At 43.6% G+C, this 25,829-nt stretch overlaps 1 protein-coding gene across 1 annotated transcript in view; it reads right to left on the bottom strand.

Annotated features, from left to right (window-relative positions):
• KCNJ16 (potassium inwardly rectifying channel subfamily J member 16) overlaps window positions 1-25,829 on the bottom strand; it is a 403,319-nt gene that overhangs the window by 120,439 nt on the left and 257,051 nt on the right. The window contains exons 5-6 of the mRNA XM_081580874.1: window positions 21,662-21,804; window positions 4,472-4,542 (exon numbers count right to left, since the gene is read on the bottom strand). The gene's annotated coding sequence lies outside the window, so the exon portion shown is untranslated. The remainder of the gene's footprint in view (window positions 1-4,471; window positions 4,543-21,661; window positions 21,805-25,829) is intronic.

Here is a 25,829-nt window from a genome sequence, read left to right as displayed (position 1 = left end):
AGGGCTACTCGGGATTAAAAACGATGCTACAAACTGTCACAGTCAAGAGTTGCCTCGGGAGGCAAGATGACTAAATGTAATGTGGTCTCCTGATGGGATCCTGGAATAAAAGAGGACGTTAGGGAAAAGCTGAAGAGGTCTGAGTAAAGTATCGACTTTCGTTAATAATAAGGTAGCGATGCTGCTTTTTTGATTGTGACAAATGGACATGCAAGTGGAAGGTGTTAAAAATAAGAGGATACTGGGAGTGTGGTGCTTGGGGACCGTCTGTACTACCTTTGTCGATCTAAAATTATTCTAAAGTGAAACATTTATTTGACAAAAAACATTTGAAAGGGAAAAAACTGCTCCTGGACAGACTTATATTATCTTCATTAATTTGCTGGTCTGCTTTGCGCTTACCAGAGGAAACATTCTAAAGAGCTACAGAAGCTGTTCCCTTTGAAATGAGGAGCATTTTAACATGGAGAAAAGCACATAAAAAATATTTTTAAGCGTACCTCATCCTAGCAAACTATTGAGTCCTCCCTTGATACTTTTTTTAGAAGATTCCTTTATTTAAGTGCTCTTGATCACAACCAGTTGTGTTGGCTCTACCAAGTCGCTTTTAATAGCACTTCTAGTAAACAGAACTCCAGAGAATAGGTCGCTTGGATGGTCGCTTGTCAGTCACACAGATGAACCACTTTTACTCATACTTGGGCCTGGGGAACAGGTACAGGGGTCAGTGGTTGGGGGCTGGGCGGGTAGACAGAAAGGGGATATAGGAGAGACATTGTTATTTTAGTAGACTGTAGGTATGTACGAGTGAGCTGCTCAGTCGTGTCCGACTCCTTGCTAGAGAGGGTGTGGTTCTCCAGGGTGTGGAGAGAAGGGAACCCTCCCACACTGTTGCTGGGCACAGAAATTGGTGCAGCTGCCGTAGAGAACAGTACAGATGTTCCTTAAAAACAGAAAAATAGAGCTACCATATGATCCAGCAATCCCAGGCCTGGGCATATATCTGTAGAAAACTATAATTTGAAAAGACACACACATCCCAATGTTCGTTGCAGCACTATTTATGACAGCTAAGACGTGGAAGCAACCTAGATGTCCATCAGGAGAGGAATGGATAGAGAAGGTATGGTATACATATACAATGGAATATTACTCAGCCAACAAAAGGATGAGATAATGCCATTTCCCCACCCACCTTGCTTCACCTTCTCCAGCCCACCCCTCCTCATATCTGAGATGACTTCCCCCAAAGAAACCAGCCCACACAGTCTTTTTTCCCTAAGAAACCTAGGTGAACAACATGCTCTTTAAGATGTTTTTGGTCAAACATTTTCCTTCTGAGTGGTCGATAAGGACTACTACGCATTTCACAGAGTCTCTCAGCCCTAATTTCAAGGAATAATCATGATAATGAATATTAACAATAACAAAAGTAGCTCTTTATGAGAGTCTACCTTACAGCAAAGGACAGGTTCAGGGAGGTTGAACCTGGTAGAATAATAACAGTGTTCTTATTATGATTAACCTCTTTGGAGAGATTGAACCTTGCAGAAACCCCTTGTGGAAAGCTAGAATTTGACCCGCAGTCTTCCTGAGCTCAAAGTTCTTACCACAGATAGAAGATTTCCAAGAAGCAGAACAAAGTCCGGGTAACAAAGCCTGAGAACAAAGTATTTTCTTCTGGAAAACCACCTCAGTACCATTCGCCTACTCACTGAACCCACCCCGATTGCACGCCACGTGTGACTCGGCAGGGTATTTAAGGTCATGTTGGCAGTTTGCGTATAGCTAACTACTGATCAGGAGTGGTTATCTGGTACAGTACCATATATCTACTACTATACTATACAAGGTGAGGCAACGAGCAAAGAGGCGAATACAGGGACACCTGTGCACGCATGTCTAACGCGTGCCTGTGTGTGCCTTTGTGTACGTGTCTGTACCTCTGTGCATGTGAGAGAGAGGCAGACAGAGAAAGAGACAGAGACAGAGGAGGAAAGAGAGGGAGGGAGGCAGAGAAGGACACAGAGAGACAGACTCAGAACCTCCAGCCCTAAAGCCAAAAGCCAAGCTGTAATTAGGTTGTGCGGCCCATTGTTCTGCATTTTCCGAGCTGTCACACTCCATTTGTGTGAATGGTCAAGCGCTTCCTCCAGCTGCTGGTCCTGGGCCAGCACCACAGTGAGTGTGATCATACAGGAAAGGAAAATAGCTCTGCCTGTACAAGACAACAAGATGTCGATGCCCCGGCTTCACCCCCTTTCATACTGTGATTGTGGATGACGGTGAGTGTCTGCAAGTAATGGTGCTGTTGGATTTTCTTGTTTTATGCTTTGTTTATTTTTTTGTGAAATAAGCATAGCTGAAGGCTTTCCAGGGTACAAGCCTTTGAATCAGAAAGCCTACATTTAAGTTCTCTCAACTGCTTAACGTAACCCTGAGTAATGGGCTTCCCAGGTGGTGCTAGTGGTAAACAACCCGCAGGAGACATAAGAGATGCGGGTTTGATCCCTGGATGGGGAAGATCCCCTGGTGGAGGGCATGGCAACCTGCTCCAGCATTCTTGCCAGGAGAATCCCATGGACAGAGGAGCCTGGCGGGCTACAGTCCATAGGGTCACAAAGAGCTGGACACACCTGAATGACTGACACATCCCAATCCCAATCACAGCTCGCGAGCGTTATAGCCATAACTTCTAGTTGTAGGGTAGACTCTCAGTAAAGTCAGGCTGGTTGACGATATTAACATGTACTCTCTTGGCCTGAGGAGTGATCCAATGATGGCAGACGGCGGGGGTGTAGACAGAGCTTGGGTGCATAGCCTGAGGGGTCCACAGGTGAGCGTGGGGGCTCCTGGGACTGGGGAGGGAGCCACAGGTGAGAAGAGAAGAAGGAATATGCCAGGGATGGGGTTGGCTCTCCCCAAGCTTCCATGTGCCAGTGAAGAATGCCAGAAAGCCCACAATATTCTTAATACAAAGCAAGCCTTTCAGGTTGTTAGGGAGGCTTATTTGTCAAGGTTGTATAAAATACTATAGTAATGGTTTGTGAGCTTGATTTATAGCTTTCAAGCATTTAGATGGGGGTCTAGTGTATATTGTCACCCTGCTTATTTAACTTATATGCAGAGTACATCATGAGAAACGCTGGGCTGGAAGAAACACAAGCTGGAATCAAGATTGCCGGGAGAAATATCAATAACCTCAGATATGCGGATGACACCACCCTTATGGCAGAAAGTGAAGAACTAAAGAGCCTCTTGATGAAGGTGAAAGAGGAGAGTGAAAAAGTTGGCTTAAAGCTCAATGTTCAGAAAACTAAGATCATGGCATCTGGTCCCATCACTTCATGGGAAATAGATGGGGAAACAGTGGAAACAGTGTCAGACTTTATTTTTTTGGGCTCCAGAATCACTGCTGATGGTGACTGCAGCCATGAAATTAAAAGACGCTTACTCCTTGGAAGGAAGGTTATGGCCAACCTAGATAGCATATTTAAAAGCAGAGACATTACTTTGCCAACAAAAGTCCGTCTAGTCAAGGCTATGGTTTTTCCAGTGGTCATGTATGGATGTGAGAGTTGGACGGTGAAGAAAGCTGAGCGCTGAAGAATTGATGCTTTTGAGCTGTGGTGTTGGAGAAGACTCTTGAGAGTCCCTTGGACTGCAAGGAGATCCAATCAATCCATCCTAAAAGAGATCAATCCTGGGTGTTCATTGGAAGGTCTGATGTTGAAGCTGAAACTCCAATACTTTAGCCACCTCATGCGAAGGGTTGACTCATTGGAAAAGACCCTGATGCTGGGAAGGATTGGGGGCGGGAGGGGAAGGGGACGACAGAGGATGAGATGGTTGGATGGCATCACCGACTCGATGGACATGGGTTTGGGTAGACTCCGGGAGTTGGTGATGGACAGAGAGGCCTGGCATGCTGCAGTTCATGGGGTTGCAAAGAGTCGGACACAACTGAGCGACTGAACTGAACTGAACTGAACTAGTGCTTCCCAGGTGGCACTAGTGGTAAAGCACACACCTGCCAATGCAGGAGACATACGGGACTCCGGCTTGATCCCTGGGTCAGGAAGATGCCCTAGAGAAGGAAACGGCAACCCACTCCAGTATTCTTGCCTGGAGAATCCCGTGGACAGAGGGGCCTGGAGGGCTACAGTCAATAGGGTCACAAAGAGTTGGACACGACTGAAGCGACTTAGCGTGCATGCACACAGAAGCACCCTAGGGCCTGGACCCCATCTCAAGGAGGGCCTGGCCTGTGCATTGCTGCTAATGGCTACTCTCCAAGCTCACCCAGCGGCTCTTTCCATCTGTCAAACACCTGTATACATGGTATCTTCTGAGAGAGGCCATCTCTGGCCACCCTGTCCTGCACAGCCCTTCCAATACAAGCTGGTCACTCTATTTCTTTCCTCTGTTTTATCCACAGCCCTTGCATTATTTGCTTTCTTGTTTATGGTACCTCCAGGCCAGAACGTCTCCTGCTCCGGAGCAAAGATCTTGTTTCACTGCTCATGACTGCAGTCCCAGCACCTAGAAACACAAGATAAGTGGTTCATATATACTAGATTGAGGAGAGAATAATGGAACATTGAAAGCAGTGGATAAATTGATAAATAAATAAAATATATGTATATATATGTATTTTATCATAGGTGACAATAATAAAGAGTTGTACTATGAGGCTTTTTTTAAAATTTATTTTATATTGGACTATAGTTGATTTACAATGTTGTGTTAGTTTCAGGTGTACTGCAAAGTGACTCAGGTATACGTGTGTGTGTGTGTATATACATATATATGCACATTCTTGTACAAATTGTTTCTCCATTTAAGTTATTACAGAATATTGAGCAGGGACCCCTGTACTATACAGTAGGTCCTTCTTGGTTACCTATTTTAAATACAGTAGTGTATATATGTCAGTCCCAAACTCTCAATTTATCCCTTCCGGATGCTTTTTGTAATGTCTGTACACAATTCTCTCCCATTCCTTTTGTTTTTTGTAATTTATTCATTTTTAACTGGAGGGTAATTGGTGTACGATATTGTGCTGGCTTCACCGTAAATCAGGATGAATCAGCCGCAAGTACCTGTATGTCCCTTCCCTTTTGGACCTCCCTCCCAACTCCAACCCCCATCCCACCCCTCTAGGGTGTAGGTATCCAGCTAATTACAGAGTTAACAATACAAAGCAATTATTTCGAGGATACAGCAGGAAAGAGAAGCAACAGATAAAGGAATAGCTTGTCTTACGTCAAAATGGTTTTACCCATTTCTCTCTCAGTCCCTTCTGGATCCAAGGCAAATAAACTACGGCAAAGTCAAAGATAATTTCTTCTTGGGCCTATAAGAGGATGCTACACTTGCTACAAGTGTAACACAGTTGCTAATTCTTTTCTGACACTTAAGAAATTACTGGAAATGCAGATTTCAATAATAACAGGGTAAGTCCAGAGTTACTTAAGTTATTAATTTGAGCTTCATTTTCTGAGAAAATATACACATTGTTTCAGAACTTAATACCAGTTATTTTGACCATTTCTTAATATTAAAAGTTATTTTTAAAGGTCAAACATTATAATATTTCATATAAACATTCCTAAAAATTATATTAAGGTAAATAAATTTATTTTGAAGGAAGAGGGATTTGGGATTCAGGGTCTGTTTAATCTTGTATTTGTTGTTGTCATTGTCAGTATAAAATCTTCCATTTCAACATTTTGTGAAAGGAAGACTAGGCATGGAGCAAACAACCTATTAATTTACTCCTTAGTCAAAATTAAAACGGGTACATAATTGCCACATCTTTAGTTCTTGTGAAACAGAGCTTTGAACCTATACCATCATCGTCTGTTGAAATGAAATGAACTGAGTTTCAGTAAAGATTGTGCTTTACTCGCAGTACGTTCACTACATCGCCATAAACGCACAGGCTCCTGTACGATCCCATCCCCTTCTGCAGACTTCACTCCCCTTCTCTTCTGCTTTTGAACTGCTGACCCAAGTTAGTAGCCAAACATAATAATACAGTGTTTGATCATCTGGAAACCCATAAAATTACAAACCAGCAACCACCAGGATGTTGGCAGAATTTCTGTGGACAGCAACCAGCATGGGACTTTTTTCTTGTGGAAATGAAGCAGTACATGAGACTGTTGATACATGAGTGAGGAAGGTGAGACCTTTTGCCAACTCCTCTCCCTCACCTCATTCTCACAACCCCTGGACATGGAGAGACAGAACTCATCTTTCAAAATACTGAAGCCTTCTCTCCTTTAACCGTGAGTATTACAGTTCCCTGCTTTCATCCACTTTAAAATCCATCCTGCTTATTTTTATTAAGCACTAATGGAGTTTTATAGCCATGAGCTAAGTACTATAAAGAATAAAGACATAAATAAAACACACCCTCTACATGCCTTCAAGAATAATAAACTCTAATGGCAACGTTAGGTTCGAATGTAGTGAGGAACTCTCTCCTCCCTACAATAAAATTGCTGATTAATCATATAGCTGAATCCAAATGAAAGAAAGGGAAATTCTCAGGCTCCAGGAATAAAGAGGCAACTCAAGCTAGAGAGATAAGTTTACAGATGGCTGCCAGAGGAACCTCAGAAACTGAATGGAACAGCTAGACCATGGATGAGTCACAGAGAGGAACAGGAGGGGTTGGACTGAACTTGCATTAGACTGAGATTTAGAATTGAGCCTTATGTCCAGCTTGGGGCTTCCCCGGTGGCTCAGATGGTAAAGAACCTGCCTGCAATGCGGGAGAAGCAGGTTCGATCCCTGGATCGGTCAGGAAGGTCCCCTGGAGAAGGGAATGGCAACCCACTCCAGTATTCTTGCCTGGAGAATTCCATGGACAGAGGAGCCTGGCGGGCTACAGTCCATGGGGTCGCAAAGAGTCGGACACGACTGAGCAACTAACACTTATATCCTGCTAGGTCTGGGCTAGATGTAAATCTTCTCCGTTGGGTGGGCTAACTAAGACCTTTCACCAGCTTGTGTATATGGCCAGGAGAATGTGTATCTCTGCCTGAGCTCCTCTTAGTGGGAAGAGAAAATAAAGCATCTTTTTGGAAGTTTCAGGCCAACACCACATATTGGTGTAGAACAAAGTTCATATAGTTAACTATATATACATTGAAAACTTGAATTTCTAACCAAAACTGCTCCCATAAAGAAATCCCCAGGCTCAGATCATTTATTGATCAGTTCTGACTAGGTAACTATTCCATGCTATTGTATGGAAAGATTCAGTATTGTTAAAATGTAAATTTTCTACCCAATTGATCTGCAGATTTCAATGATACCCCAATACTACCACTTTTACACCTTGGTCCAAGGTGAGTGTTCCGGCACTAGAAGGAAGGGAAGGAAGGTACATGATTCCTCCTTCCAGGAAGTTAAACCACTGTTTTCACTTTATACACCACTGGTCCGAACTTACTTAGTCAAGTAAGGACTCCCAGGTGGCTCAGTGGTAAAGAATCCACCCGCCAAAGCAGGAGACATAAGAGACGCAGGTTTGATCCCTGGGTCGGGAGGATCCCCTGGAGAAGGGAATGGCAACACACTCCTGGGAAACCCCATAGACAGTGGAACCTGGCAGGCTCCAGTCCATGGGGTCATGAAGAGCTGGACATGGCTTAGTGATGAAACAACAACTAACTGCAAGGAAATCTTGGAAAGTTAGCTTTTTAATTTATTTTTAAATTTAATTTTTATTTTATATTGGTCTAGAGTTGATTTACAATGTCGTGTTGGTTTCAGGTGTATGGCAAAGTGATTCAGTTACACATATATGTGTATCTGTTCTTTTTCAAATTTTTTTCCCATTTAAGTTATTACAGGTCTTCCCTGGTGGCTCAGTCAGTAAAGATTATGCCTGCAATGTGAGAGACCCGGGTTCAGTCCCTAGGTCAGGAAGATCCCCTGGAGAAGGAAATAGCAACCCACTCTAGTATTCTTGGCTGGAGAATTCCATGGACAGAGGAGCCTAGTGGGCTAGAGTCCATGGGGTCACAAACAGTAGGACACGACTGAGTGACTAACACTTGGGTTTTTACAGAATATTGAACAGAGTTCCCTCTGCTGTACAGCAGATCCTTGTTGGTTATCTCTTTTATATAGTAGTGTATATACGTCAATCCCAAACTCCTAATTTATCCCTCCCCTCTGCGTTTCCCCCTCGGTAATCGTAAATTCGCTTTCATATCTGTAAATCTGTTTCACAAATAAGTTCATTTGTATCATTTTTTAATATTACACACACAAATGATATCATATGATATTTGTCGTTCTCTGTCTGACTTACTTCACTCGGTATGATAATCTCTAGTTTCATCCATGTCCCTGCAAGTGGTATTGCTTCATTCTTTTTTATGGTTCAGTAATATCCCATCATATATATGTACCACATCTTCTTTATCCATTCCTCGGTTGATGGATGTTTAGGTTGCTTCCATGTCTTAACTATTGTAAGTAGTTATGAATATTGGGATGCATGTACCATTTTCAGCTATGGTCTTCTCTGGACATATGCCTAGGAGTGGAAAAGGTATTGTTTTTAGATGTGCATAAGCCTAAAAGAAAGCTGATATATGTATGGGAGTTTTATTTCCGCTGAAGAAGGAAAAAAACACATTTGAGGTGGTTAAATTATAGTATCTGCCCCGATAGAGCTGCCATTCAAACGTGTATCTGTCAGACTCCAAAACAGGTGCTTCCAAGTTGGTGGTCCTTAGAGGTCCTTACCAGTCTTGTCTATTCAAAGTCATCTCATTTTACCGAGCTGTTTCCTTTTTTGTTGAACAGTGTATATTTATTTTAATCCGTATGTTTCATATCCACGTACACTTAGCATGTGAAAATATTTATGAGGTCATAGAAGAGAAAAATCCAAACCGTATGATGTCTAAAAAGTCTCAAGTTAATTTTATGAATATTTTTTATCTCCTTTAAAGCACGGGTTCACTCTTTGCTAAAAAGGTTGAGCCACAGATTTAAAAGAATCCAACATAATTTTAAGGTTCTCAAGTTCTTAGGATAAGAGAAACTGCTAATTGGCTAAGAAGTCCACACTGCTGCTGCTGCTGCTAAGTCGCTTCAGTCGTGTCCGACTTTTAGCGACCCCATGGACTGCAGCCCACCAGGCTCCTCCGTCCATGGGATTTTCCAGGCAAGAGAAGTCCACACTAAATATATATAAGTAATTCAGATTTTATTATGATACTTTCATCTTTTTGTGAATAGTAAGAGGCTCATGGCTCTCATTTGTGTTTTTCTAAATCACTATTTAGAAAAATAAAGATGAACAAAAAGCTGAATCTGGTCAAAATTACCTCAAATTAGGAAATCCCATTCAAGGGCGAAACACCTCATTCTTGCATAAGCATGTTTTATCCTAGAATTAGAGGTTCTTCAAATTCTTGCAGGAAAGGTGTCAGAAAGTCTGGTTTATTGGTGTCAACACAAAGAAATACAGTACTTACTGTACTTCGTCAGGCTTTGCTTCATTGCACGTTACAAAGACTGTGTTTTTCACAGATTGAAGGCTTGTGTTAACCCTGTGTCAGGGAAGTCTATCAGCATCATCTTTCCAAAGCATCTGCTCACATTGTGTCTCCATACCTCATTTTGGTATTCTTGAAAGATTTCAAACTTTTTCATTATTAGTATATTTGTTATAGTGATTTGTGACCAGTCGTCTTTGATCTTACTCCTAGGACTTGGAGAAGGCTCAGACGATAGCATTTTTTTTAAGCAATAAACTATTTTTTAAGTTGGTAAAGAATCTGCCTGCAATGCAGGAGACCCTGGTTTGATTCCTGGGTCAGCAAGATCCCCTCGAGAAGGGATAGGCTACCCACTCCAGTATTCTTGGGCTTCCCTGCTGGCTCAAATGGTAAAGAATCCGCCTGCAATGTGGGAGACCTGGGCTCGATCCTGGGTTGGGAAATCCCCTGGAGGAGGGCATGGCAACCCACTCCAGTATTCTTGCCTGGAGAATCCTGTGGACAGAGGAGCCTGGCGGGCTGTAGCCCACGGGGTCACAAAGACCTGGACATGACTGAGTGACTCAGCGCACCGTACGTTTGTTTTACACACACTGCTTTGCACACTTAATAGACTGAAGAGACGATATGGTGTAAGCACCCTTTGTATATGCACTGGAAAACCAGCACGTTTGTACAACTCACTTTACTGCAGCCCTCATGCTGTGATCTGAAATGGAACCTGTAGCATCTCCGGGGTGAACAGACCCATTTTAATGCAACTTTAAGTGAGCACAGAATGGAGCTGGAGGCTGACGATTTTGCCTGGATGATGATGTTACTTAGGATAAACTGCCTTGTATGGACAGATAGTGCTTCATTACTACCTACAGTTCCTTTCTCAGAGTTCTGGAGAACCCCTGGCTCCAGCATGCTCAGAAGATGTTTGTCTAGTTAAATAATCGATGCCACACACTCATAGTTCTTTCCTGAGAGACAGAATGTTCTTACCACGCATCTCAGGACCTGACAGGATGTTCTTACCTAACGTCTCAGCACTACTAATTTCCATGTGTTACATTCAAATGAACAAATTAGTACTTGTTGCCTATAGTTTTATGAAATTGAAAACGAAAGTGAAAATGTCAATTAGTTTCCAGAATCTCAACTTGCAAAAGACACAAGTTCTTTCCAGTTATAAATCAGAAAAACAGTATCAGAAATGACTGAGGCCACCAAATGGATACTGTGTTTCGTTTTGTTTTTTTTTCATTGATGCTACTTTTCTGTGCTTTTCAAATCAACTTTAATTACTAGTTGAAACAGCTGAATTAGGAAGCTTTCAGTAACCAGTAAACAAGCAAGTTGAAGGTAAAGACTTTTGACTCCTGAATATTACAAATATCAAATTCAGGTTGCTTGGTGGATGATGGATTCTATCCATTTCAGCTGATGAATCCCTAGTCCCTGAAAGAGTGCATTAGAAATGTGGTAGACAGTGAATAGATACTTGCCAAATCTGATGATTCACAGATTATCGTAGAGTCAGAGTAAGGAAGCCACTGGACATGCTTCAGGCAGGAGACAGGAAGTAGCTAGGAGAGTCAGAGACCAATGTGATGACACACAAAATCTGCCCGCTGTACTTTATCTAACACTGGTATTTTTTAAAAAAAGATGCAAACCCAGTTTTTTTCTACTCTTCTTAGCATCAGATTTTCTTTGGGGAACATGTAAGCTGAAGCTATGTTACTGGATTTCAATTCCAGTTTGAAAAAGAAATGCTGGGGAATAAGTTTGTAGTATTTGTAGGACTGCTCTCCTTTAGGATGGACTGGTTGGATCTCCTTGCAGTCCAAGGGACTCTCAAGAGTCTTCTCCAACACCACAGTTCAAAAGCATCAATTCTTCGGCACTCAGCTTTCTTCACCATCCAACTCTCACATCCACACATGACTACTGGAAAAACCATAGCCTTGACTAGATGGACCTTTGTTGGCAAAGTAATGTCTCTGGTTTTCAATATGCTGTCTAGGTTGGTCATAACTTTCCTTCCAAGGAGTAAGCGTCTTTTAATTTCATGGCTGCAATCACCATCTGCAGTGATTTTGGAGCCCAAAAAAATAAAGTCTGACACTGTTTCCACTGTTTCCCCATCTATTTCCCATGAAGTGATGGGACCAGATGCCATGATCTTAATTTTCTGAATGTTGAGCTTTAAGCCAACTTTTTCACTCTCCTCTCTCACTTTCAAGGAGATCCAACCAGTCCATCCTAAAGGAGATCATCCTGGGTGTTCATTGGAAGGACTGATGTTGAAGCTGAAATTCCAGTACTTTGGCCACCTCATGCGAAGAGTTGACTCATTGGAAAAGACCCTGATGCTGGGAAGGATTGGGGGCACGCAGAGAAGGGGACGACAGAGGATGAGATGGTTGGATGGCATCACCGACTAGATGGACATGGGTTTGGGTAAACTCCAGGAGTTGGTGATGGACAGGGAGGCCTGGCGTGGTGTGATTCATGGGGTCGCAGAGAGTTGGACACGACTGAGCGACTGAACTGAACTGAACTGATGTGTGCATGCGTGCTAAATCGTCTCAGTCGTGTCTGACTCTGCCACCCTATGGACTGTAGCCCACCAGGCTCCTCTGTCCATGGGACTCTCCAGACAAGAATCCTGGAGTGGGTTGCCATTTCCTCCTCCAGGGGATCTTCCCGACTCAGGGATCGAACCCACGTCTCTTACATCTCCTGCATTGGTAGGTGGGTTCTTTATCTCTAGTGCCACCTGGGAAGACCATGTGTGTGTGTGTACATACATATATTTGTTGTTGTTCAGTTGCTAAGTTGTGTCTGACTCTTTGCGACCCCATGGACTGTAGCCCGCCAGGTTCCTCTGTCCATGGGATTTCCCAGGCCAGGATACTGGAGTGGGTTGCCATTTCCTGTTGATTAGTGCATCAGTTTAATTGTGTGAATGTAACATGGTTTGTTTATCCAGTCACTGAATGGAAATCATCTGGGTTGTACCCAGGATTTGGCGATTGTGAAGAAAAGTGTGCCAACCGTTCATGTATAGGTTTTTTTCTACACCTCCAATTTCATGTTTCTTGGGTAAACATCAACGATTAAAATGGCTGGGTCATATGGCAAATGTATGTTTAAAACAAATTGTCAAATTTTTTACCAAAGTTCTGTGATCAGAAGTGTGAGGAGGGCCTCTCAATAGTTGGAGGGAAAAACCAGTCTATTACGTAGGAAAGTAAACGCAACTGTGTTTTCTGTTCATGGAGGCACCCTCTTACAACGGGAAGCAATCAGTACAGTTCAGTCGCTCAGTCGTGTCTGACTCTTTGTAACCCCATGAACCGCAGCACGCCAGGTCTCCCTGTCCATCACCAACTCCCAGAGTCCACCCAAACCCATGTCCATCAAGTTGGTGATGCCATCCAGCCATCTCATCCTCTGTCGTCCCCTTCTTCTCCCACCTTCAATCTTTCCCAGCATCAGGGGCTTTTCCAATGAGTCAGCTCTTCGCATGAGGTGGCCAAAGTATTGGAGTTTCAGCTTCAACATCAGTCCTTCCAATAAACACCCAGGGCTGATCTCCTTTAGGATGGACTGGTTGGAGCTCCTTGCGTAGTGATATTCAAAATGAGAACGGTTTAATACTGCAAGAAAGTGGAACGATTTGCAGTGCCAAACCCAATCACAGGGCATTGACAGCATTTAAATTTCCATCCCAAACTATGCACTTCCTACCACCCTGGCAATGCCACATGCTGACCGCTCAGTTCTTCCTCTTCTAAGGCCTATCTCAATCAAGCCCTTTTCTCCCAGCTTTGAACTCCTCAGGGGAAAGAGAAAGATAAAATCTGTGGGTTCCTTTTGCAACAAGTTATGTTCTTTCTCAATGAATTTTCCATGACATCTGTTTAGGAAAATCTCAGAATACACCAAAATGAGATAATGATGGGGTTTTATATTTATCAAAGGCCGCCTTACCCCCACACACAAATAAGCTGAGTCCCCATCGCATGGAAGGACACTTTTGTATGCCCAGAGGCAGAGCCCATGAAAGGGAAACTAAGAAGCCGGGGGAACTGGTTCTGATGGGTAAGACCTCCCTGAATCCTGCCGCAAAGCTGGAGGCGTCTGAACTTGGCGGCGCTGATGGTTTTGTCTCCCTTTTGCTTTTGGTATTGACTCATCTTACTGCTCCTGCTTCCAGGTTGGACTTGAAAATAAATATTCAAGTTCTTCATGACTCAGAGAGACGAGAGCCTCCTTTTGAATGTTTCACAGTTGGTCTCAAGTAGTAGCTGATTCCATCGGTGATGGGCTGCTTCAGGCAAGCTCATTAGGCACCCCTGCTTTAAGGCAAGAGTGCACCCTGAGAATACAAGCATTCTGATCTGATATCTGCTTTCCTCTCTTAGTGCCTTCAGATGCCACGCAATTTGTTATTGTGATTATTAAGAGGGATAAAACCATTTCCACGTTTGTGGTTACCATAGCAAGAAATTATTGGATCTTATGCCAACAAAAGTCCAAATAGTCAAAGCTATGGTCTTTCCAGTAGTCTTGTATGGATGCGAGAGTTGGACTATAAAGAAGGCTGAGAGCCGAAGAATTGATGCTTTTGAACTATGGTGTTGGAGAAGACTCTTGAGAGTCCCTTGGACTGCAAGGAGATCAAACCAGTCAATCATGAAGGAAATCAGTCCTGAATATTCAGTTGGGCTGAATATGTCAGAAGGGCTGATGCTGAAACTGAAGTTCCAGTACTCTGGACACCTGATGTGAAGAGTCAACTCATTGGAAAAGACCCTGATGCTGGGAAAGATTGAGGGCAGGAGGAGAAGGGAAAACAGAGGATAAGATGGTTGAACGGCATCCCTAACTCAATGGCCATGAGTTGAGCAAACTCCAGGCAATAGTGAAAGACAGGGAAGCCTGGCATGCTGCAGTCCACAGGGTCACAAAGAGTCAGACATGATTTAGCAACTGCACAATAATAACAATTTTAACTCTAAGTTCTGTGGAATTGCATGTTTGTAGCAGTGGCCACTGGAGATATTTTGAAACATTTACATATATCTGTTGCACCCCTGTTAAAGAAGAAAATATACCTGAGAGTAACCTCAGACTGTATTTTTGCTTAACTCCTCTTGACAATAAAGTGTTTCTCAGGATATCAATAGTGCTTATGTGTCAATCCCAATCTGATACTATGGATAAAATAGACAACGAACCTGCTGCATAGCCCAGGGAACTCTGTTCAATGCACTGTGGTGACCTCATGGGAAGGAAGTCCAAAAGGGCGGGGATGTATGTGTATGTATGGCTGATCCGGGCTTCCACGGTGGCTCAGTGGTAAAGAACCCACCTGCCAATGCGGAAGACGTGGGTTCCATCCCTGGGTCGGGAAGATACTCTGGAGAAGGAGAAGGCAACCCACTCCAGTATCCTTGCCTGGGAAATCACATGGACAGAGGAACTTGGTGGGCTACAGTTCTTGGGGTTGCCAAGAGATGGACACGACTGAGCGACTAAACGACGCACGGCTGATTCACTTTGCTGCGTAGCAACTATTCTCCAATAAAAATTAACAAAAACAAACACACAGACTCACGACGTCCGTGAAGAGTCCCAGAGCCAGGTCCTTGCTCCTTTGAACCTCAGATGGCATGTCTATAAAGGAGCTCAGATTTTCAGCCTCGACACGGTGCGTCCTACTTTTACAGCAGCACAGGAAGCAAACGGAGGGCAAAGGGGCCGTGAGCTGCCCAACAAACAAACAGAATGACTCCATGCCTAGAGATGGGTTTCACACTCCAAGGCCCCACGTCCGTCCGGGATATCTTGTGTCTGTAAATGTCAAAACTAATAGGAGAAAAGAATGCAGACAAAACCCAGAAATCTGGCCACTGCTTCTTTCCTATTTTCAGCTAAGATAACTCATATCTGCGTGATCAAAACAGATGTTTGAGAAATCTCAGTGATCTCTCATTGATCAGACACCACTGAGCAAATATTAACCAGAATATGATGAGATAGCCCTATACATCATGAGAGCCATATTAAGACTCCAAAATTATTGATTTAATCCCTGATCGCTTCCCAGTTTTCATCCACAAGGCAATATAGAATATTCAGCCAAATTCCCTTCAAATTATCTTTAAAAATCAAACTTTTCACACTGCCTCAAGTGTTTATCCTACCGTCTCACATATTTTTACTTAGATTTTCTTTATAGCATGCTTAATTTTTTTAACATTTTAGCTTTATCCAATATTCATATTTCAGTTCAGTTCAGTCGCTCAGTCGTGTCCAACTCTTTGCGACCCCATTAATTGCAGCATGCCAGGCCTCCCTGTCCATCACCAACTCCCGGAGTTTACCCAAACCCATGTCCATCGAGTTGGTGATGCCATCCAGCCATCTCATCCTCTGTCATCCCCTTCTCCTCCTGTCCCCAATCCTTCCCAGCATGAGGGTCTTTTCCAATGAGTCAACTCTTCGCATGAGGTGGCCAAAGTATTGGAGTTTCAGCTTCAACATCAGTCCTTCCAATGAACACCCAGGATTGATCTCCTTTAGGATGGACTGGTTGGATCTCCTTGCAGTCCAAGGGACTCTCAAGAGTCTTCTCCAACACCACAGTTCAAAAGCATCAATTCTTCGGCGCTCAGCTTTCTTCACAGTCCAACTCCTCTCACATCCATACATGACCACTGGAAAAACCATAGCCTTGACCAGACGGACCTTTGTTGGCAAAGTAATGTCTCTGCTTTTAAATATGCTATCTAGGTTGGCCACAACCTTCCTTCCAAGGAGTAAGCGTCTTTTAATTTCATGGCTGCAATCACCATCAGCAGTGATTTTGGAGCCCCCAAAAATAAAGTCTGACATTGTTTCCACTGTTTCCCCATCTATTTCCCATGAAGTGATGGGACCAGATGCCATGATCTTAGTTTTCTGAACGTTGAGCTTTAAGCCAACTTTTTCACTCTCCTCTTTCACCTTCATCAAGAGGCTCTTTAGTTCTTCTTCACTTTCTGCCATAAGGGTGGTGTCATCTGCATATCTGAGGTTATTGATATTTCTCCCGGCAATCTTGATTCCAGCTTGTGTTTCTTCTAGCCCAGCGTTTCTCATGATGTACTCTGCATATAAGTTAAATAAACAGGGTGACAATATACAGCCTTGACGTACTCCTTTTCCTATTTGGAACCAGTCTGTTGTTCCATGTCCAGTTCTAACTGTTGCTTCCTGACCTGCATACAGGTTTCTCAAGAGACAGGTCAGATGGTCTGGTATTCCCATCTCTTTCAGAATTTTCCACAGTTTATTGTGATCCACACAGTCAAAGGCTTTGGCATAGTCAATAAAGCAGAAATAGATGTTTTTCTGGAACTCTCTTGCTTTTTCGATGATCCAGCGGATATTGGCAATTTGATCTCTGGTTCCTCTGCCTTTTCTAAAACCAGCTTGAACATCTGGAAGTTCATGGTTCACGTACTGTTGAAGCCTGGCTTGGAGAATTTTGAGCATTACTTTACTAGCGTGTGAGATGAGTGCAATTATGCGGTAGTGTGAGCATTCTTTGGCATTGCCTTTCTTTGGGATTGGAATGAAAACTGACCTTTTCCAGTCCTGTGGCCACTGCTGAGTTTTCCAGATTTGCTGGTATATTGAGTGCAGCATTTTCACAGCATCATCTTTGAGGATTTGAAATAGCTCAACTGGAATTCCATCACCTCCACTAGCTTTGTTCATAGTGATGCCGCTAACATTTTAGCTTTATCCAATATTCATATTTATTTTGTCTTTTTTTAGCATGTTATGATAATTCTTTAATATTACACCCTTTCTTACTACATTGTTGCTTTTTGCAGCAAAGACAGATGTGGACTCTGACATCAGTGAACACGGAAGTGAGTGTTCTCTGTTGCGTAATACATCTTGCTCCCCCATTGCCCCATCTCTGTTTACTGGATAAGAGTAAGGGAGAAATTCTTTTAAAAGCAATGTCCTTATCTCTTCTGGAATAAGCAACCAATCATCTCAAGCCTCGCAGAAGACTTTCCAGGAAATATGAGCCATTATATTGACTCTCCTCAAGTTCCTCAAGAACTCTGCAAAGCAAGGACTTCCTCGGTGGTCCAGTGGTTAAGACTGCCTTCCAATGCAGCGAGTGAGGGTTCGATCCCTGGTTGGGGAGCTGAGATCCCACATGCCTTGTGGCCCAAAACTCAGAACATAAAACAGAAGCAACATTGCAATAAATTCAATAAAAACTTTTAAAAAAAGAAAGTTTATAGAACTCTACAAGGCAGAGAAAGCCCCTCAAGATCTATTGACTAGGAAAAAGAACACACTTACAGGTAAAGGATCTTTTTTCTCAATCATTCCACAATCTTTTGATTGCCCTTTAGGCACAAAACCCTTTGTTTATGAAACTTAAATTCTTTGAGGGATATATTTGCCAGAGATTCTGCAAAAAAAAGAAAATGCCACATTTGATTTGTGGTAATTTGAGGAAGATTTAATGGAGGAATTATTAGCAACGTTGTGGGGAGAGGTCAGAGAAATCACATACACACACAAGTACACACACACAGGGCAGCCAGCAACCCCAGGGCTAGTAACACCCAGGCTGTAATCTGTGGCTCAGTAGATGGGGAAGAGAGCAGTTCCCGAGTCCTGACAGGAGGCTCCTGGAGAGACGGGAGGAGGGGCTGGCATGGGGGTGGGGTCTGGGCGGGCAGAGAGACGAGGGCAGCCCAAGCAGACCCTACAGAGAGGGGGACACAGGACAGAAAGATGACCTGGCCCTTCTCTCTTCACTCCCACTGTGGCGTCCCACTGGCTGAGCCCGAAGGAAATTCAAAGGGCCTGATTGAATCTAGAGTGGTCAGCCTCCCAGAGCCCACAGCAAGGTGGAGGATGATGGAGAAGGACTCTAGGGGGGACATCACAAGGTTGCTAGTCCCAGGGGCACCACTCATTGTAATGACCCAACTTCACTGAAATAAAGATGACCTCTGGGACATTCCTGGTGCTCCAGTGGCTGAGACACTGTGCTCCCACTGCAGGGGGCCTGGGTTCCATTCCTGGTCAAGGAACTGGATCCCACGTGACTCAACTAAAGATCCGACCTGCCACAACCAAGACAGTTAATAATTTTTTTTTTTTTTTTAAAGAAGATCTTCATCTTGTTTTAGAGGAGACTAAGAGAGGTTGGACACCCAGTTTTGGCTGAGAAATAGAATATTGTGTCTATTTTGTACTTTGTGGGAATGTGACATAATCTATTTTTGTATGAGGATTTGTTAGTTTCTGCAGTTGGATCTGCTTGAAAGTTTGGGAAGTCAATACCTAAATCCTGTAGTCTGCAAACTGAAGAAATGCTCTGATGTGTATATTTAACACAGAGAGACCTAAAAATGAAGCATTTGGTGGACAGACGCTAAGGCAGCCACATGACCCCTGCTCTCAGGCGTTCGTGCCTTAAGAGGTCTTCTCCTGCCGAGGATGGTGGTGGCCGTGACTTGCCTCTACCCCCAGAAACTGCAGAGGACTCCTGTGATGATGCTCACTACATGACAAAGGTGATGATGTCACTGCCATGATTACATTATATAAAATCGCTCTGCTAGTAAGCAGTCTCATGCTAAAGACTCTCTCTTCTGCCAGGTTGAGGGAATAAGCTGTTGGGAAAAAGCCTGATGAGGGTACCAGACGACACAGAGCTATGGCCATCCTCAGAGCTCTGAGCAGTGCCCGGTCAACAGACAGCAAGAAGCAAAGACCTCAGTTCTACAGCCACTGAGAGATGAATTCTGCCAGCACACTGAATGGTTTGGGTAGCAGATCTACCTCAGTCAAGCCTCCAGATGAGAACTCAGCTCTGACCAACACCTTGATGGTAACTTTCCAGACAACTCAACTAAACCAAGCCCAGATTCCTCACCATGGAACCTGTGAGATAACAAATGTGTGTTGCTTTAAGCCATAAAGCTGGTGGTCACTAGGGCTTCCCTGATGGCTCAGGAGGTAAAAAATCTGCCTGCAATGCAGGAGACACAGGAGACGTGGGTTTGATCCCTGATTCGGGAAGATGCCCTGGGGGAGGACATGGCAACCCACTCCAGGATTCTTGCCTGAAGAATCCCACGGACTGAGAAGCCTGGTGGACTACAGTCCAAAGGGTCGCAAAGAGTCAAAAATGACTGAGTGACTAAGCCTGCACACACATTTGTAGTCATTTGGTATGAAGTCATAGAAAATGAATACAAATAGGTATTTAATTTTTCCATGTTGTGTTATTTAATAACTCCTTAACTCCCAAATTCCCTGCAATGCGGGTCTTGTGGCTCAGTCATTGTTTTAGTCAGCATTCAGGATATCCCCCACCCGGGTGGCTCAGTGGTAAACAATTCGCCTGCCAGTGCAGGCTGCACAGGAGACGTGGGTTTGATCCCTGAGTCGAGAAGACCCCTGGAGAAGGGAATGGCAACCCACTCCAGGATTCCTGCCTGGGAAATCCCGTGGACAGAGGAGCCTGGAGGGCTACGGTCCGTGCGGTCACAAAGGGTTGGACACGACTGAGCACGGCACGCTCCACCTTACCCAGGATTGACTGTTCACAGACCAGTCCCATAAATGTTAAATCAATGGTTCATCAAGATAAGCCATTAGGATATTCCGTCTGCCCACCTGCCTGCCTAGTTTAGTCTTAGATAATTCAAACACAGTGGCCAATGAGTCACACTTTCTACCCTTACGAGGGCCAGTTATATCTTTTCCGTCCCCTATAACAGCAAAACACCTTCCTTTTACCTCAGAAATGCATATGTTACTGGCCCCTAGACTAAAAATACAGCACTCTTGCCTGGAAAATCCCATGGACAGAAGAGCCTGGTAGGCTGCAGTCCATGGGGTTGCTAAGAGTCGGACACGACTGAGCGACTTCACTTTCACTTTTCACTTTCATGCACTGGAGAAGGAAATGGCAACCCACTCCAGTGTTCTTGCCTGGAGAATCCCAGGGACGAAGGAGCCTGGTGGGCTACCGTCTATGGGGTCGCACAGAGTCGGACACGACTGAGGTGACTTAGCAGCAGCAGTAGCAGTAGAAAAAAGTCCCAGGGAGGGACTTCCCTGGTGGTTCAGTGGTAAGATCTCTGCTCTCTCCAGGCGGGGTCTGGCTTGGACCCCCACACCACAGCTGAAGACCCCGCCACCCTGAGGATGAAGATCCCGAGTGTTCTACTGAGATGGATGAAACTGGAGCCCATTATACAGAGTGAAGTAAGCCAGAAAGAAAAACAACAATACAGTATACTAATGCATATATATGGAATTTGAAAGATGGTAATGATAACCCTATATGCGAGACAGAATAAGAGACACAGATGCATAGAACAATTTTATGGACTCTGAGGGAGAAGGTGAGGGTGGGACGTTCTGGGAGAATAGCATTGAAACATGTATATTATCATATGTGAAACAGAACACCATTCCATGTTCGATGCATGAGACAAGGGCTCAGGGCCGGGGCAATGGGATGACCCAGAGGGATGGGAGGGGGAGGGAGGTGGGTGGGGGGTCCAGGAAGGGGAACACATGTAAACCCATGGCTGATTCATGTCAATGTATGGCAAAAACTATTACAATATTGTAAAGTAATTAGCCCCCAACTAAAATAAATAAATTTATTAAAAAAAAACATAATAAAAATATTAAGTGATTTACAAACAAACAAACAAACAAAAAATCCCATGGAAAATGGATTAACATCTCCTCCCGACTGATTACAGTCAAGGTTCAATGGTGCATCCTTATCTAAAATCAGGTTTTGAATTGCAGATATGAGTGCTATTATCATCAGCAGCAAGGGTGTAACTCCAACACTTAAAAACATCTTTTACGAAGTCTACCTAGGCTTAAAACTGCAATTCCTTCAATGACTGGAAGAAAAAGGGGACTTTGGCAAAACACTTCATGATTAAGGTGCAAACTCTAAACCTTATTAGGACCAAAGCAGATGGCAATACTAGCTAATAGATTAAAAAAAAAAAAAACTGTTCTCTGTTGAAAGAAATATTTGGAAGTGATGCGAAGCACTTACAACTTACCTCTTTGTGAATGTCAGTGGTGGAATTCTAGCTGTGAGGCATCCTGCAGGTTTATTCCAAAGGCCAGCTAATGGGGCACACACGGCAACCTCTTTTGAGATGGAGCTGCCCGCAGTGGAGATCAAGGCCATCAGCGTGGGCACCTGTAATAACAGAAATGATGATTCAAGCGGCCCCACCTTGTATCTCCCGTTAGTCAATGTGAACAGCGGTCATGAACATCTTCTTCCGTGTCACTCTCTTTACTTAAACCCATCCGTATCACTGGAGCTGTGGGAGCCTGAGAAACATTTTATAACAAATACAGGACTGTTCCATGTTGGTCAAACATTTAATAAGCTTCTAGAAAATATCCTGCTTTCGTTCAGCTCAGAACCTGGCCCAGGATGAGAGGGTTTTTCTTGATTGTTGCTTGCTTATTTTTCTGAACCTACATTTTAAAGGACAGCAGGTTTGAAAACAAATGTGATTCAGCCTTGGAAGGCTCTTGCTGTGTGTCTGTGTGTCTTTTATCAGGGCCCTTGATTAGAAGGAAAAGAGAAAGGAGTCCTTTTCCTTCCATCTCGCCCTGTTATTATATTCATTGCGAATCTTGCCCTTTCTTTCCGCCAATTAGGACCTGTTCCCATATGGCGGGACCTCCAGACCACGAGCTCTGCTTCAGAGGCGAGACTCTTTCCAGAAGCTGCTTGGTGTGAAATTCCATCCCCCACCTCCTTTTTTTTAAAAAAAATAAGAAAACACAGTTCCACTGAATTCCCAAGCATTTATATTTAGAGTTTGTATGACTGAAGGATTTATTATCAGGAGAAAAAGAATGGTTCTATTTTCCCCCTTACCTAAAAAAACAGGCTCACTGGGTGCCAAGATCTTTGAAGGACCTAGACCCTGTTGGTTGTCCTACAGAGAAGCCCCCCATCACAGCTTCAGTTCAGGAGGGTGAAGCAGAGCTGGGCAGTCGGGACTGGGATTCTAAACCTGAGTCCACTGCTTACTAGCTCTATAGGTTTCAACAGAGTAAGTAATCTCTTTAAGTCTACTTCCTAATCTGTACCAGAGTCATAAATAATCACAGCTTCTTGATGCAATGGAAACGGCTGAATGGATAGTCTACAAGGTCCCACCTCACCATCTGGAACATGGGGAGTCATTTAAAAAATGCTCTTATTTCAGGGCTAATCATTGTATAGTTTCCTCTGCTTGCCTTTTTTAGTTAGTTCTTCCATCAGTTTGGTTTGTCCTCAGTCTTGTTTGATTAGCTCCATGCCACACATGTGGGTCTTCTATTCACACAGAACCAAAAATTTGAAGAGCTGAAAAAGCACCCATTTATTCTGGTCTCAGGTTTATCTATATTGATCTCACTGTATGTAATTTCTGATAGGACTGCCGTCAGAACAGCGACGCGGCACGCAGCTTTGCTCATCCTTAGTGTCTCTGCAAAGCACGTGGGGCATAAAGGTCTCAGTGCACGTGTGCTCGTGAAATGGACAAATAACAGAAATGTTCACCCTTTAATAATTATGGCAACCAGGATGTTAAATCTCTCATTAAAAGTATCCTACAGTTAATCATTTACATTGAAATTCCCCAGCCTGTAAAAAAAAAAATGTATTACTCAAAGATCAACAAATTGGCAACCTGAGGATATTTTTGCCATTGGTGTTGCAATTTAGGGAAAACTGCCACCTCTATAATATTGTTTCTTCTAATGAATGCACTTGGAGAAGGAAATAGCAACCCACTCCAGTACTCTTGCCTGGAGAATCCCAGAGACAGAGGAGCTTGGTGGGCTGCCATCTATGGGGTCGCACAGAGTCGGACATGACTGAAGCAACTTAGCAGCAGCAGCAATGAATGCACTTCTTATACCTCTCCACTCATTTAAAGGGCTTCCCTAGTGGCTCAGATGGTAAAGAATCTGCCGACAATGCAGGAGACCCAGATTCCATCCCTGGGATGGAAAGATCCCCTGGAGGAGGGAATGGCTACCCACTTCAGTATTTTTGCCTGACTATTCCACGGACAGAGGAGCCTGGAGGGCTAGAGTCCATGGGGTCACAAAGAGTTGGCCATGACTGTGTGTACCCACACAAACGGGGTGGAGCCCAGCTTTTAAGGGAGCAGCTACATAGGGGCTTTGGCGCACATTTCAATGCCTTCGTGAAAAGACACAATCAGGAACGTGGAGAGAAGGTGCAATAATTTCATCAGATGGTTATTTTCAGGGTTATCAGGCTCCCAAATCATGCAAATCTAAAAGGAATTTCAATTTGTGGAGATTTCAGGAAAGAGACAAAATTTAGAAACATCTGGTTCAGTAAGTCAATTCTCCTGAATTTAGAAAACCCGAATAATGAATCTGTGGGCTGAATTCTATGCTCACATATTTTTCTATTGCAAATGTAAGTTGAATATAAATAACACTGGAGAGATTACAAAGAAGGCAGCTTGCCCAGAGAAAGGTGCTGTGTTAAGTCCACGTTCTTTTCTTCGATTGAAACTTGGTCCATGTTCCTGAGTAAAGCACCAAGGTCAACAGAGGTCATTGTGAGACTTTCTGAAATCAGGAGAACTTCATAAAACACTCCCCGAAAGGGAACAACGGCTGACCTCCAGAGCCAGATTTTTCAAGGATGACTTTTTCCGACACATCATACAAGTGCAACCCCATCTTCTTATTTACCTTGAGGACCTTTCTTGTCAGTCATAGCTTTGTTTTCAACATATTGCTTTCTTGACTATTTCTCTGAGCAAGTTCTCTCATCAGAATCTAGATACATATGGCCTGGAAGGGAGGAAGAAATGTTGGGAGAGGAACATGGGACACGTGTTCCACGGGGGCCCTTGTCTGTTAGTCCCTGGAGACCACTGCACATAAGATTGTGAAACCAGAAAGTGTATTTAAAAGTAGTGATGTGATCCCTTAGCAAGTGAGTCCAGGAACATAATCTTCCCCATCCACGACCTGAGATCTCTCAGTGATGGGTCAAAGGCAAGAAACAGTTTCTATCAATAATGAACAAGCAGCCCACCCGTTAAAACACTTTTCAAAATATACACGTGTCCCACAAGTTAGAAGAGTTTTGACAGAGAAGACAATAATTTATAAGCTAACCTTCTGCTTCTTTTAAAAGATCAACCAAAGACTGTAGATAATCGTATATGAAAGAGACATTTATGTCATAGAGATAGATGTAATCTGCGTCTGTACTCAGTCACTCAGCCATGTCCAACTTTGCCACCTCATGGACTGTAGCACACCAGCCTCCTTTGTCTCTGGAATTTTACAGGCAAAAATACTGGAGTGGGTTGAAATTTCCTACTACAGGGGATCTTCCTGACCCAGGGATTGAACCCAAGTCTCTTGGGTCTCCTGCATTGGCAGGAGGATTCTTCACCACTGCACTCCTGGGAAGCCCAGATAGATGTACAAAACTAAATATATATTTATACTCAATATATACATATATATATATATATTACACATCTATCTAATTTTATGTATCTTTCTACCTAATATTCTACATGACATCTTAAGTCTTAAAATATTAAAGATGCTTTACTTTTATTTTTTAAGATTTATAGCAATGGTTCTCAACCAAAGGCAATGTCTAGAGACATCTTTAGTTGTTATAAATAGTGGGGGGGGGGGGGGACTGGTATCTAGTTGAGGCCAAAGATGCTACTAAACCCCCCACAACGTATAAGACACTCCCTCTCCCAGTAAGTGTTGCTGCTGCTGCTGCTTAGTCGCTTCAGTCGTGTCCAACTTTGTGCAACCGTATTATGAACTGCAGCCTGTTGGGCTCCTCTGTCCATGGGATGCTCCAGGCAAGAATCCCTCCTCCAGGGGATCTTCCCGACCCAGGGATCGAACCTGGTTCTCCTGCGTTGCTGGCAGATTCTTTACCGCTGAGCCACCAGGGAAGCCCCAGCAAAGTATTATGTGTCCCCAAATATCAATAGGGACAAGATTCAGAAGACCTGACGGAGTTACAAACTGGGCAGGCAGAGCAGTGGACTCATAAGATGCCTTAGGTCTGTGACTGAGCTTCACTGGGGGAAAATAAAAGCAGATACGAGCAGTTCAGAAAAGGACAGTCTTGTCACCTCACTTCTCTCGGGGATCGGTCAATACATTCCAGCATCGACTGTTTTCACTGCC

Source organism: Giraffa tippelskirchi, chromosome 3 (genome assembly GCF_054371585.1).
Source record: "Giraffa tippelskirchi isolate mGirTip1 chromosome 3, T2T-mGirTip1v1.2.pri, whole genome shotgun sequence".
Lineage (NCBI taxonomy): Eukaryota > Metazoa > Chordata > Mammalia > Artiodactyla > Giraffidae > Giraffa > Giraffa tippelskirchi.
The sequence above is the reverse complement of the archived record's forward strand: the minus strand, read 5'-3'. Positions and strand labels throughout refer to the sequence as shown.